Source organism: Anolis carolinensis, unplaced genomic scaffold (genome assembly GCF_035594765.1).
Source record: "Anolis carolinensis isolate JA03-04 unplaced genomic scaffold, rAnoCar3.1.pri scaffold_15, whole genome shotgun sequence".
Lineage (NCBI taxonomy): Eukaryota > Metazoa > Chordata > Lepidosauria > Squamata > Dactyloidae > Anolis > Anolis carolinensis.
The window spans coordinates 13,733,213-13,748,364 of record NW_026943826.1 but is presented as its reverse complement, the minus strand read 5'-3'; the positions used below and the strand labels follow the sequence as shown (position 1 = coordinate 13,748,364).

Sequence of the window (15,152 nt, the reverse complement as noted above, 5' to 3'; positions counted from 1 at the left end):
CTCGCTGCCTGCCCTTCTCCCAAATGACAAAATCAATCCCCACCCCCACCCCAGTATTCAAATTTTGGTGCCAAATTTCGTCCAGATCGATCATGGTTTGGATTCACAGTGCTCTCTAGATGTAGGTGAACTACAACTCCAAAACTCAAGATCAATGCCCACCAAACCCTTCCAGTATTTCCTGTTGGTCGCGAGAGATCTGTGAGCCAAGATTGGTCCACTTCCATCGTTGTTGGAGTTCAGAATGCTCTTTCATTGTAGGTGAGCTATAAATCCCAACAACTACAACTCCCAGATGACAAAATCAATCCCTTCCAACCCCACCAGTATTCAAATTTGGGTGTATCGGGTCTTGGTCCAGTGAAGGAAAATCCATCCTGCATATCAGATATTGACATTACGATTCATAAGAGTAGCAAAATCACAACCTCACAACCCCTGAGGATGCCAGCTATAGATGTGGGCGAAACGTCAGGAGAGAATACTTCTGGAACATGGCCATACAGCTCGGAAAACACACAACAACCCAGTTATGAAGTAGCAATGAAAGTAATTTTATGGTTGGGGGTCACCATAACATGAGGAACTCGCACTAGGAAGGTTGAGAACCACTGACCTAGACCCTCAAGGTGTTGATGGCCTCAGTGATTCAACCACATTCTCCGTCAAGTCAATTCTGTAGAGTTAGTGATCTTCACTCTCCTCCTGGACGTAACCACAACCGAAAACAATCCCAAAGAAGAGCAAAGATGCCAGCAAGCACCTCTTTCTCCGGCGAGAAGTCAATCTGCCAACCTGTTTTTTCCTCCGAAAAGACAAAACAAAGCAGAGATGGAAGACGGTTCCCTTATTGTCCAAATATGGTTCCAAGTATTCCATCCCGACAATTGGCCGGGCCCCGAGATATATTAGAGAGAAAGTTGGTGTACCCGCCGATTTGTACGGCGGAATGAAAATATGTTTGTAGAGATTATAGCAGATTTACGGCGATTAATAATGGATTGGACATGGCAGACATCAAAGCGGGTTGGCTCTCTCTCCGAACGGAGGAGGAGGAGGAGAGAAAGATTAACTTCAGTGTTTTAAAAAAGGAGAGAGAAGAGAGAAAAGATGAGTTTCCTTCTAAACAAAAGGGGGGGGGAAACACAACAGCTGCATGCCAAGCTGTTCAAGAGGAAGAACTCACAATTAAATCCAGAGGAACATGCCCAAGGCCTTCTCCATTCTCGGGAAAGAAGTTGTGGGCACTGCAAAATTATTATACCCACAATCCCGTTCGCGCTGTATGCATTGCACGCTCAGGTTCCTCCAGGTTAGACGTTTCGTTGGATGCTGAGTTTCAGTTTTTGGGTTTGATATAATAATGAATAGACTTGTGCACGGATTTGTTTTCTTTCGGTACTTTCGGTACCTCCGGGAACCCATAACGGTAACTTGTTGGAAAAACAAGAACAAGTTTATTCAGGCACAGAGCTTAGTGGTTACAATGTTGTTTCTCACTTAGAGGTATTTTTATTAACAGTTACAATACTAGAATGAGATGAGTCAAACTCTCTAAAGTGTCACTTCTTTCTCTGCTACTTTTAAACCGCAGTCACCCCTGTGATATACGATCACAGATTCTCTGTTCCTTACCAGGACACAGACTACATTAAATAAGTCACCAAACTTATTTTAAACCGACTCAAAATGAACAATTGAGTCTCCTTGATCCCCTCAACCTAGGATCAATCTTCCCTGTGACTCATCAGAGCACAGACTGACTCTCTTTTTTAAACTCTGCACTTCTTCAACAAAACAGCAGTTGGCTCCACCTACTTCTCCATGGCAACCAGCCTCTAAGTGCTGACATGCAGTAACTGTAATACTTACACTTTTAAAACACAAACACACAATTAAACATAACATCTGTAAACCAAAAATTTGTACTTCATTACAGTAGCCAATGGAGGGAAGGGCTTCCCTTGAAGAGATAAGAGGAAAGAATCTCCTTTGAAGGTGTCAGATGGAGAGGAGGACCTCCTTTGAAGGAGGAAAATGGTGGGAAGGACATCCTTGAAGATGGAAAATGGAGAGGACCTTCTCTGAAGGTAGCAGATGGAGAGAAGAGAGAGAGAGAGAGAGAGAAGAACCTCCTTTGAAGGTGGAAAATAAAGAGAAGGACCTTATTTGAAGGTGGTAGGTGGATAGAAGAACCTCCTTTGAAGAGACAGAGAGAAGGACCTCCTTTGAAGGAATGAGAGAAGGACCTCTTTTAAGGAAATAGAGAGAAAGGTCTTTGAAGGTGGCAGATGGAGAGAAGAACCTCTTTAAATAGAGAGAAGGATCTCATTTGAAGGAATAAGGACCTTTGAAGAAGACAGATGGAGAGCAGGACCTCCTTTGAAGGTAGTGAGATAGAGATGACCACCTCCCTTGAAGCGATAGAGAAAGAGCTTCTTAGAAGGTGGTGGGACAAAGAGAAGGCTCTCCTTTGCTGACCTTGAAGCTCAAGCAGACTCATCAGGGAAGATCTCAGTCATCCGTTCCCTCTCTTACGTCTCCTTTCCTCCAAGATTGAGGCTCAAGGTGGCTGGTAGGCTCCGTATCCCAATCCGTCGGCAACATGCAAACTCCCCACTTGCCCCAACACCTCCTCGTTTCACCCGGGATTAACGTCAGCCAAGCTTTCCTCTAGGTTCTCCCCTTGTTTACTTGCTTGTGTCTTTCCCCCGAAGCCTCTCCATTTGTCAGCATTTGTTAGTGAACCTACGGAATGGATAAACTACCTAATTACTAGCCGGGCGGCGGTGGCGAAATGCGCCTCATCAGTGACAGATTGCTCGATATTAATCAAACATTATTATATGTTATGGCTGGGAGGCATTCGGCAGCTAATGAAGACGTGGGCCCGTGGTGTGTGTGTGTGTGTATTTGTGGGTTTGTGCACAACCGTGTCTCTCTGCTTCGAAAAGGCATTGGCTCAAGTCCTCATTCCACCGCTTCCAAGCACTGGCTTATGAGAATTCCTGGTTGCCAAGGAGATCTTTTAATACATCCATTGGTACAAATTCCTCCCTGGCGTTTCCCCCTCTGCTTCGTGAGAAGCCGGACGAGAAGCCAACGCAATCTCTGAGCTGTCGGCACAAGGAGAGCCGTCTCGGTGCCTCTCGCGCCGCTTGTGGTAGACACAAACAAGACCACCGGAGCATGGCATCCCTCCAAGACGTGTCCGTGTAGACGTTTTTCTCCCCTGTGGAGCAGGTAAACGGCGCAAGAGTTGCTGTGTCACATTGTGGTGTTGCTTCCTCAAGGGAGACACATCAATAGTCGGCAAGACCACTTTTCCAACACAGGCTAACTATCTCAATACTGTCCCTGTTCCAGAACCATCTTCCTTCCAGTACAATAGACAGAATAATAAAATCCTAGAGTTGGAAGAGATCCTTTCGTCCATCCAATCCAACACTCTTCTGCCATTGAGGAAGATACTTCCGACAGATGGCCACCCAACCTCTGCTTCAAAGCCTTCAAAGAACAGTTGAACAGTTCTTACCATCAGGAAGTTCTTCCTAATGTTCTGGTGGACCCTCCTTCCTTGTGATTTGAACCCATGGCTCCATTGGGTCCTAGGTTCCAGAAAGTCAACCTGCTCCCTCTTCCTTAGGACATCTTTTCAAGTATTGAAACATGTCTCCCATGTCTCCTCTCCACCTTGTGCACACCCCTAATGTGCAATGCTAGATCTTGGCAAGCTAAGCATGGCGAGTATTTGGATGGGAGACCACCAAGGAATACCACATGTGATAGGCTCTACACCCCTAATGTGCTATGCTAGATCTTAGCAAGCTAAGCATGGTGAGTATTCGGACGGGAGACCACCAAGGAATACCACATTTGATAGGCTCTACGTCCCTAATATGCTATGCTAGATCTTAACAGGCTAACCATGGCGAGTATTTGGATGGGAGACCACCAAGGAATACCACGTGTGATAGGCTCTACATCCCTAATATGCTATGCTAGATCTTGGCAAGCTAACCATGGTGAGTATTCGGATGGGAGACCACCAGGGAATATCATGTGTGATAGGCTCTACGCCCCTAATATGCTATGCTAGTTCTTAGCAAGCTAAGCATGGCGAGTATTCGGATGGGAGACCACCAAGGAATACCATGTGTGATAGGCTCTATTTCAGAGGACATTACCAGCAAAACCCACCTCTGCTCCAGAAAACTCGTATGAAGTCAATGGGAGACCCGAAGGCACACACAAGACACACCTTTGGTCCCTTTTCTTAGAAGGCCCTTTTTTGGGGTGTCCGCTTCCAGAATTTCGATGAGAGAAGAACCTCAACTCTGGACCTGCAGAGTTGAGGTTCTTCTCAACATGTCCAAGCTCCAGAGTGTAATATAGGCCAAAGACGCAACCTTCCGAGCTGAAACTGAGGAAGGACTATTCCCAAGCTCTGGGCTCCAACTTGGAGTTGCATTCCAAGACGTAACTTGGGATATACGTATTATGACTGACATCGCAATAGGTTGAGAAGATGTGGGGATCTTCTCAACCTCGAGGCCCAAGAGTTGTGGCGCTTTGGCTATCCGCTGCCCAATCTCATCTCCAGTCGAGTCGTGTCTCGGTGTCCGTAAATAAAGCGAGGAGCCCTCCCGCAACATGTTGTTCTCCACGAATTAACATGCATCCGGCACAAATTAAACGGGATAAAATTAAACATATATTTACCTTCTCGTCGGCGGGGAGAGGAGATGCCGAAGCCATGTTGACATTTGCGCGACAGCCTTCCGAGCCGATAAGGAAGCATGAATGATTCATAAAAATAAGAGAACAAAGATGTTCTAATTAACCATCCCAGGAAATGTGTAATTTCCCTATGCAAATTATAATACGGGTTTATCACAAGGGTTTGGAGTCCTCGTTCTCGTTCCCCCCCTTTTCCAATTCCTTTACTAGATTCATCTCAGACTCCTGGTTTATCTCCACAAGTGGAGATAAAACAATATAAAAAACGGATTGGCCTTCGATGTGTTGTTGAAGGCATTCACGGCTGGAATCATTGGGTTGCTGTGAGTTTTCTGGGCTGCCTGGCCATGTTCCAGAAGCATTCTCTCCTGACTTTTCACCCACAAGTGAACGTTGAAGCGGCAGCTCCCCTTGTGGCCGCAATCGAGCATAGGCTCATGAAGCTGGAAGCTGGAAAAATGCTAAATTGCCTCTGTGTCTGTCTATATATGTCGTATGTCTAATCATGGCATTGAATGTTTGCCATGTGTATGTGCATTGTGATCCACCCTGAGTCCCCTTTGGGGTGAGAATATAAATACAGTAAATAAATAAATAAATAAAATAGGGTGGAATATAAATAAAATCTATATATATAAATGAGTGATGGCATCACGGCGACCCACAAAACGACAAAACTACAGGCCCCCCAACCTCGAAATTTGACAACACAACCCATCATCCATGCCTCTAGGTTGATACAACAAAAAGAAAAGAAAAATAAAGTCCTACTTAGAGGGAGAGCAATAATTGTTTTTATCCAATTGCTGCCACTTAGAAGGCTAAGCTCCGCCCACTTGGTCTCCTAGCAACCCACTCAGCCCAGTGTTAATAAAAGAATAAAAAATAAAATAAATCCAAACAATACAATAAAAATAATTAAAAACACTAAAAAAAATAATAAAATACTATAACAAAATAACTAAAAATAATACAACAAAATAATAAAATATAATAAATAAAAAGATAAGTGACAATAAAATTAATTTAAAAAATACAAATAACGTCAAATAAAAATTCCACAACAACTTTTAACCAATACCACCACCACTTTGCCACAGCAACGCGTGGCTGGGCACAGATAGTATAATTATATTATCATTACTTCCACTCCTCCTGCAAAGCAAGTTAATGCTGACGATCAGAAGCAGGATCTCTTTGTTGCCCATCCTCCTCGCAACCCAAATAAGAGGCTGGCTTTGAAGGTGGGCTGGAGAGGGAGCTGAGTTGTGTCCGGAGATACTCCACCATTGCGTATATGCAACTAACAGAGTTGTCATCCCAATGGAGAACGGGATGAGTCATCTGAGAGAAGGCGCTTTGGACGGCGGACAGCAGCGGAAGTGGGTAGATGAAGGTCATAAGCGGAGACGTATCCGAGGAGAAGATGGAATTACGAACGGGGCCTTTGCAAGGCGAGCCAGATCGGGACGACCAAAGAATGCAAATGCTATTTTGAAGCAAGTTGAATCAAACAGATGAATTTGGAAATAAATTATGTCACTGCCAAAAAAAAAAAAAAAAGGAAGAAGCAGCAGCTTAAGTGGGAGGGATGCTGCGAGCTCCATTCAATTTGCTACTTTGGCTCCGACATCTTGTACGCGAGCCATGAGTCCTTATTAAAAGCATATTCCCATTAAGGGGAGGATAAATCAAACACGGCTTCAAAAACAATAAGGGCAGAGGCTCAGAGAAAAGGAGGCTGAACAATGGGATTGGGAGAAGTAGCGAAAACACGTGGATGGTAAGATCAGGATGATGGTGGCCGTGATGGCGAGGAATGAGCCCATTTCTCCTGGCAACACAGAACTCTTTGTCACTGGGAAAAACGATTACCTATAACATCTGTTTGCCTTTCATGTTATCAGATTCTGCGTAGCAACAAAGCCAGCAACACTATCCTATTGCCCAATGGTAGGACAATAACACTATGGGATCTGTTGTCCAATGGGAAGCCAACAACAACATCTTGTTGCCCAATGGGAGGCCAATAAAATTATGCGACTTGTTGCCCAATGGGAGGACAACAACACTATGGAACGTTTAACCCAATGGGAAGCCAACAACACTATCCTGTTGCCCAATGGGAGGCCAATAAAATTATGCGACATGTTGCCCAGTGGGAGGTCAACAACACTATGGAACGTTTAACCCAATGGGAAGCCAACAACACTATCCTGTTGCCCAATGGGAGGCCAATAAAATTATGCGACATCAACAATACTATTAGACCTTTTCCCAATGGGAGGTCAACAACATTATGGGACTTGTTGTCCAATCAGAAGTCAACAACAGTATGGAACTTGTTGCTCGAAGGGAGGCCAACAGCACTATGAGACCTGTTATTCAATGAGAGTTCCCACAACACCATGGGACCTGTTGCTCAACGGGAGGTCAACAACACCATGGGACCTGTTCTCCAATGGGAGCCAAGGAGATGTCTCATCAGGATAGGACCATCCCACCGAAAGCAGGAGTGTCTGGAGATGGTATGAATGGCCGTTCTCCCAAACTGTATTTGCTCATTTTTGATGCGTACACATACCTCACATCTGGCGCTTTTGAGAAACAAGATTAGAAGTGGATATCATGGGAGGAGGAGACCCTTGAAGGGTCTCCTTGAGATCTCCGCAGCCTGTTAATGAAGCCAAAGCCATTTGGGGAAGGAGCTGGAAGCGTTCTTAAAAATACTGGAGACCTTTCTCGGAGGTAAGGAGCCATTATCTCTGTCTTCGGCGCTCCGTGGCTGGCTTCCCAAAACCCCATTAGAGCATTTCAGCGCAAAACACCTCCAATACAAGGCGGTGCCTCTCTGGTGTTAACACATGTGTGCCAAGTTGGGACTTTGCACTTCCTCGGGTCCCAAAATACGGGCTGATTTCGGGGCAAACGGGCCCGGTTCGAAGCCGCAAAGGGCAGAGTGCCGAATGGGTTTTGCCGCGTGCCCCGTACCAAATCTCCCGAAGCGAAAGAGCAAGGAGACTTCATTAACCCGTAGTAATTAACCAAGTGCTCGTTGCTACCCCCGGGCTGTGGTTAAGACATTAACACTAGTGGAAATAAGAGCGCCCCGGAGTCGCCCCTTCTGACTTTGGGCACAGATCTCAAACCAGAGTGTCTTCGATGAGTGTCGTAAAGCTAACAACACTCAATTAAATAGCGTAGTTGTTGTCGTCCCATTTGATGTCCTGCTCTCTGAAAGAGATGAGAAAATGAAGGGCACTGCCGCCACCACGTCCCCGGAGAGCCTCCGTTTAATCAGTTTATCAGCCTGGGCAGCGAGGTGAGAGGCGGCCAAGTCGTGCCGTCGTCGCCCCCGTTGATTAATAAGGAAAGCAATGAGGACCGACAGCTGGCTCTGACCGCCGTTAATAGAGTCAGCAATTCCTCTCTATCGAGTGCCTGGACACGAGGGCGTCCCCTCAAGGAAGAGGAGGAAGACGAGAAGAAAGAGAGAGAGAGGCGAAAAGGAAGAAGAGCAGAAGAGAAGTAATGGAAGAAGAGAGAAGAGGAGGAGAAGGAGAGAAAGAAGAAGAGGAGAAGAAGAGGAGGAGGACAGAGAAGAAAAAAAGAGAAGAGGAAGAGGAGAGAGAAGAAGAGAGAAGAGGAGGAGAATAGAGAAAAACAGGAGAAGGAAGAAGAGAGACGAGAAGAAGAGGAAGAGGAGAGAAGAGCATGAGAAGAAATAAAAGAGAAGGAGAAGAGGAGAATAAGCGGAGGAGGAAAAGAGAAAAGAACACAAAGAGAGGAGAGGAAGAGAAGATGTCTTCTTCACATTAATGGAAAAACCAAAGCAATCATGAGTAAACAGAAGAAGCGAGAATATATTTGAGGGAGTTATGAAATACTAATGAAAACGGGGGATATTTTAACAAAACACGGGTTGAAAACGAGGTAATTTTGACTTCACGACCTTTGCAGTATTTCCAATCCCTTTCCCATTTCCTGCAATTGTTTTCACCGCGGCCTTTAAGAGCCATTTGTATTAAGAATGGTTCTCTTATCCTAAGCTCTCGGGACGGAGCGGTCTCTAAATCTTCCAAAAACGAAGAAGAATCATCATTTCCGCGAGACGTTCCGCACACTCTGTTTTTCACAACAACCGTGGAGGCAATTCACTCACAAGCTTCCCTTTCATTATATTTACGGCGGATCTAACCTCATCGCAAGCCATCAGGGAGGCTGCAAATCCATGGATGCTGACACGAGATGATCAGCCGGAGAGGCGTTCTTCACATTGTGATTCCGCCGGAGAGAGAGAGTCTAAAAGCCTCCGAGTCAATCTCGCTCGTAAATATCCAAAATGGCTCCAGATGGGGAGAAATCAGCTTTCGGGAACGACGTCTGCATCCGAATTTTCGTCGAGGCAACGTCAGAACCAATCCAGTATCCATGCCTTTCCATCCCTGAGTATCCGTGCCTTTCCATTCCTGAGTATCTGTGCCTTTCCATCCCTGAGTATCCGTACCTTTCCATCCTTGAGTATCCGTGCCTTCCCATCTTTGAGTATCTTTGGCTTCCCATCCCTGAGTATCTTCTCCTTTCCATCTCTGAGTATCTGTGCCTTTCCATTCTGAGTATCCGTGCCTTTCCATCCCTGAGTATCTTTGGCTTCCCATCCCTGAGTATCTTCTCGTTTCCATCCCTGAGTATCCATTCCTTTCCATCCCTGAGTATCCATGCCTTTCCATCCCTGAGTATCTTTGGCTTCCCATCCCCAAGTATCCATGCCTTTCCATCTCTGAATATCTTTGCCTTTCCATCCCTGAGTATCTGTGCCTTTCCATCCCTGAGTATCCGTACCTTTCCATCCTTGAGTATCCGTGCCTTCCCATCCCTGAGTATCTTTGGCTTCCCATCCCTGAGTATCTTCTCCTTTCCATCTCTGAGTATCTGTGCCTTTCCATTCTGAGTATCCATGCCTTTCCATCCCTGAGTATCTTTGGCTTCCCATCCTCAAGTATCCGTGTCTTCCCATCCCTGAGTATCTGTGCCTACCCATCCCTGAGTATCCATTCCTTTCCATCCTTGAGTATCCATTCCTTTCCATCCCTGAGTATCCATGCCTTTCCATCCCTGAGTATCTTTGGCTTCCCATCCCCAAGTATCCATGCCTTTCCATCTCTGAATATCTTTGCCTTTCCATCCCTGAGTATCTTTGGCTTCCCATCTCTGAGTATCTTCTCGTTTCCATCCCTGAGTATCCATGCCTTTCCATCCCTGAGTATCTGTGCCTTTCCATTCTGAGTATCCATACCGTTCTGTATTGAAGCTCAAGATACCTTGTTGTTGAGGTTCAAGTGTTGAGTGTTGGAAGACTAGGGTTCCAAAGAACCCATGCTCATGGGAGAATCACATTCTCTCCACCTCAACGGAAAGCAATGGCAAATGAGCGAATCAAAAGATCAAAAGATAGCCATGTTTAACTATCGGAACGGATGCCGTGGTGAAGATAGAGCAATAGAGGAAGAACGTCCTGTCTTGGATTGTGTCTCCTTGCATTGTAGAAAGGGACTGGACCAGATGGCCTTTGGGGGTCTCTTCTAGTGTTTTGATGCTATGAATTTTCCCGCGGAGTCAGAAGCCAAAACCAAGGCGAAACCCCGAGGGCTCCACTTAAAACTTTCCGGTTGAGATTCCTGCTCCAAAGGGCCGTTGTCAGCTCCGATTCCCGCCACCCAGGCCCTGAAGGATTGTGTTAACACATGGAGCGCTTGTGAGGGAAATTGACTAGAAAGGCAACAGTCAGCTCTCGTTTGGGCAACAGCCTTGACGCCGGGGCCTCCGCGGAGTGCAAAGCCGAGTCAGCGAGAGATGGAGACGAGTGGAGGCTGACATGTTGCCAGGCGCCGGAAGGTAGATTTCAAAGAGATGAAAGGGAATGCTCTGTCTGGATCCGGTGGGCACAGATTGCCGTGTTGCAAAGGGGAGGAAACAAGTTGTAGTCTCCCGGGAAGCCGTTGCACACCCACGGCGCTTCTTTGCAATGGACTTACTCATCCAAACTTGCTTGGTTGGGCTATTCTTTCATGCCTTTCCATCCCCGGGTATTCATGCCTTGCCATCCCTGAGTATCTGTACCTTTTCATCCCTGGATATCCACACCTTTTCATCCCTGAGTATCCGTATCTTTTCATCCCTGGATATCCACACCTTTCCATCCCTGAGTATTCACGCTTTTCCATCCCTGAGTATCCGTACCTTTTCATCCCTGGATATCCACACCTTTCCATCCCTGAGTATTCATGCCTTTCCATCCCCAAGAATCCACATCTTTCCATCCCTGAGTATCCGTACCTTTTCATCCCTGAGTATCCTCGCCTTTCCATCCCCGAGGATCCATGCCTTTCCATCCCCGAGTATCTGTGGTTTTTCCTTTACGGAGGTCACGTTTTCCTTATGTTTCCCCCCATAGTTCCATTTCGTGGTATTGGGTAAATGGGCTCCCATTACATCATAGAATGATGATCTATGTGGCATTATTGTGAGACAACAGCATGATAAATCCTGAAAGCACATGAGGTTGTGTCTCCAACCATGTTCAGTCATGAAATTTTGCTGTTGATGGAAAGGCAATTGCGAGCAAAGGCAGAAAGACTTGCTCTTAACCAGCATTTCGGCACTATTTCCTCCCCTGAATTTGCCAGCTTTTTTGACATGTTAAGCCTTGGTTGGCGATGCTAAAAGGTGCAAATGAAGGTCAGGAATTGAGTGATACGGCAAGGTCTCGGCGCACAGAGGGGAACAAAATGGAGGATCCTTCCCAAAAGCGTTATCAGTTCTGATTCAGCGTGAGGAGCGGCGGGGGGGAAGGGAGCAGGTAATGTGGAGTTTTGCAATTTGGACGAGGAGAATGTCAGTCGCGGCTCAAAGCGCCAGTGTTCCTCTCCTTCCTCTGGCGCTTGGTGCAATTGAAACTATTCATCTAGAACATTTGTAGCCTATTAAGTCGGAAATACAATTTCATAGCTTCAGATTAGAGCTGATCAATTTCCCTCTGCAGAACAAGCCGGGGTTTTAGAGGCACGAGCAAATAGGAACGGCACAAATTATGATGTAGCCCAGTATGTTAAGTGACAAGCAGAAGGTGGTTCCTTCCTACACCTGCAATGAGCCTGCCTTGGGCTTTAGTCTGAACTTTAAATGCGCGGCCTAACATTCTGGACAACTTCTTGTCCTTTTGGGTAGGAGTCCACATGCATCCATTCTTGGCCAAGAATGCATTGAGAACCTCTGTCCTTTGTCTTTGCTTCCTGGTGAGTCTTTCATCTGGAACTTTGGTTCTTAGTTTTGGTGAGCATCATGCTTGCCAGGCAGTACCCTCATAATTATGGCCTTAATTTGATATAATTCCAGTCGATGACAGAAGAGGTCGAGAGACACCAAGAACAAATGGATGGTGGAGGAGAAAGCGGATCTTACAAAGCACCCCGTATCCTCCCAACGACATCAACGATGGAGCTTGAGAAACACAATATGGATAGTGGTGCCCTTCCAGGAAATATGGCACGGCAGGCCCATAGTTCAAGGGTGCGGCGGGGGTAATTACTTCCCTTTGCTTTATTAGCTTCGCCGGCTCTCCTCCCGTCATGACGGATTGTGTTTAGACTCTTGTTTCCCCCAGCGCTCTGCTTTGCTTTCAGGACTCTTCCGTCTTCCTGCCATTTTCCTCCGACTCTATTGCTTTTCATTACCATCCGTCTCCGCCTTTGATTTCCAGCCGCCACGGCATGGGAAGCGAAAGGGGAAGGAAGGCAGGTGCATCTGTATTTACTGCTTGGCATGGGTTGCTGCGTTCTCATTCGGTCCGTGAAAGGTGCAAAGTGGAGAATGCTGCGGGATTCGACATCCCGAATCACCGCAAAAGAACTCCATCCATTCCAAGGGTCTGGTGGGGATTGGGAGACCGTGTAAGAGGAAGGGCACTGCTCTGTTGCATTTTGGTTGTTGCCCTTGGAAAACTACATCTTTTTTGGGAGGGCCTGTATTCGACAACAGCGGGAATCTGGGGAATCTGGCCTTTGCTTCCGAGCAAAGCCAGCAAAGCAAATGATCCTTTCTATGCCAGTGTTTGGAAAACAGCTTCTCCTCCTGGGCCTTTCCGTTCTATCTCTCTCTCTCTCTCTCTCCTCAATCATCCCGCTCCTGTTTGCATGAACGTCAGCCAGGGGAATCCTCAGCGGGATTTAGTCGGTTGTTTATACAACGGCACTTTATTTCCCCAGCTGCCCAAATCTGATGTAGCAAGAAAATGTCGCGGAGCAGAAATCAGCAGTTTTCAGGCTTAAGCAAAAAAGGCCCAGATGAGCAGGTTGCGTAATAACCAGGGGAAGGTTGTTTTGGTTTTTGGGGAAAGGCACACAAAGCTTTTCCCTCCCTGACTGTCTTTGCCTTTTGTGATACGTGGTAAACACACAGGAAGGAATGGAAGGAGAGGAAAGTTGGATGGATGGATGGAAGGACGGATGGAAGGACAAGTTGATGAAAGGATTGATGGAAGGAAGGATGGACGGATGGAAGGGCAGAAGGATGGAAGGAAGGATGGAAGGAAGGACAGGTGGATGAAAGGATGACTGGAAGGAAGGAAGGATGGACGGATGGAAGGAAGAAAGGATGGAAAGAATAATGGAAGAATGGACGGATAGATGGAAGGAAGGATGGAAGGACGGATGGATGGGTAGAAGGAAGGATGAATGGATCGATGGATCGATGGAAGGAAGGATGGAAGGACTGTCGGATGGAAGGAAGGATGGAAGGCAGGAAGGATGGACGGATGGAAGGGCGGGTGGATGGAAGGAAGGAATGATGGCAAGAAGAATGGAAGAATGGACGGATAGATGGAAGGAAGGAAGGATGGAAGGACCTAAGAAAGGAAGAGAGGGTGGGGAAGAGAAGGAAGGAGGAGGAGGGAGGAAAGAAGGAAAAGAAATCTGCTTGAAATACGACTTTAATAGCCTCGCAATTTTGGACTTAATCATTAAAATTGATGACGGCCCTAATGCGCTATCTGTGCTGCGCGTCCCGATCGGTCTCGCTCCTTCTCGCTATATCATTACTCATAGAAGGTTTTAATGGCCCTGATCTCCATCACTCCGAGACAAGAGTCCTAAATATAGGCCGGAAACCATATTCCATCAAAGGGAGACCCCTAAATTATTCAGGTCCCGGGGATTAAGAAAGGCATAGGAAAGGATCCCGAAAGGAGTGTGGCTTCCATCATTTAACATGGGAGACATGCACCGGGTTTTAGTCAGAACTATATGAGTAGGGAATAGAATTTAGGAAAATGTGGACTCCATTCCATATTATTTCCTACCTGTATTAAATCTCGCCCTAACCCGTATTGTGAGTCCTGAGCATATTCACACAACCCACCCTCTCATTCCCTGCTGTTTTTACCTTTCTGCAAAAATGGAAGAGATTATCTCTTTAAAGCCGCTCGCCGCTCGCCGAAAAAGCCGGGAATTTATCGACGTCGTATCCCCGTTTTTTCAATTATGCCGCCGAGATGACTTACCTCGGTTCCTAAATTATTTAAAACGTACTTTTCTATAAAACTGCCACTATTTATTTGGCAGCGGGCCGCTGAAGCGCAGGGTGGGAGTGAAAGCAGGGAGGGAAGGTAAAGAGAAAGGTGGAATGAGCCAGCGTTAAGAGAGAATTATCCCGTCATCAGGGAGGATAACTCTATATATTCTCTTCTATGGAGGCCTCCCAGGCCCGCTTCTCTCTCATTGCATCTCTCGGGTTGAAATGCAAACACAAGAACGGAGCGGGTTTCTGTTCTAACTCCACGGGATGCAAGACATTTCTTTCTTCTTTCCTTCCTTTCTTTCCTTTTCCTTCCTTCCTTCCTTCCTTCCTTAGCTCTTCTCCACCTTCCAAAGCCTCTGCTCTAGACTTGGATGCCTTTCTAAGTTGTCGAAAACATTGTCTTTTTTTAAGGCAAATATTAACAGTTCTACGTGTTGTCTAAGGTTTTCAGGGCCAAAATCACTGGGTTGCTGTGAATTTTCCGGGCTGCCTAGCCATAATAATAATAATAATAATAATAATAATAATAATAATAATAATAATAATAATAATAAAACCAGTACAAGAAAACTGCACTACAAACTAGAGCTGACAGCTGGCACAACAAAACACTGCATGGAAAGTTCCTTGACAAAATTGAAGGAAAAGCTGACAAGGAGAAGACCTGGCTCTGGCTCACGAATGGGACCCTGAAGAAGGAGACAGAAGGCCTGATCCTTGCAGCCCAGGAGCAAGACATCAGCACAAAGGCAATTAATAATAATAATAATAATAATAATAATAATAATAATAATAATAATAAAAGACCTGGCTCTGGCTCACGAATGGGACCCTGAAGA

The 15,152-nt window shown here is 46.1% G+C and overlaps 1 protein-coding gene across 2 annotated transcripts in view; it reads right to left on the bottom strand.

Moving 5' to 3' along the window:
• Window positions 1–15,152, bottom strand: part of nphp4 (nephrocystin 4) — a 231,594-nt gene that overhangs the window by 74,928 nt on the left and 141,514 nt on the right. For both annotated transcript variants that reach the window (XM_062965716.1, XM_062965719.1), the window contains one exon: window positions 4,723–4,778. The gene's annotated coding sequence lies outside the window, so the exon portion shown is untranslated. The remainder of the gene's footprint in view (window positions 1–4,722; window positions 4,779–15,152) is intronic.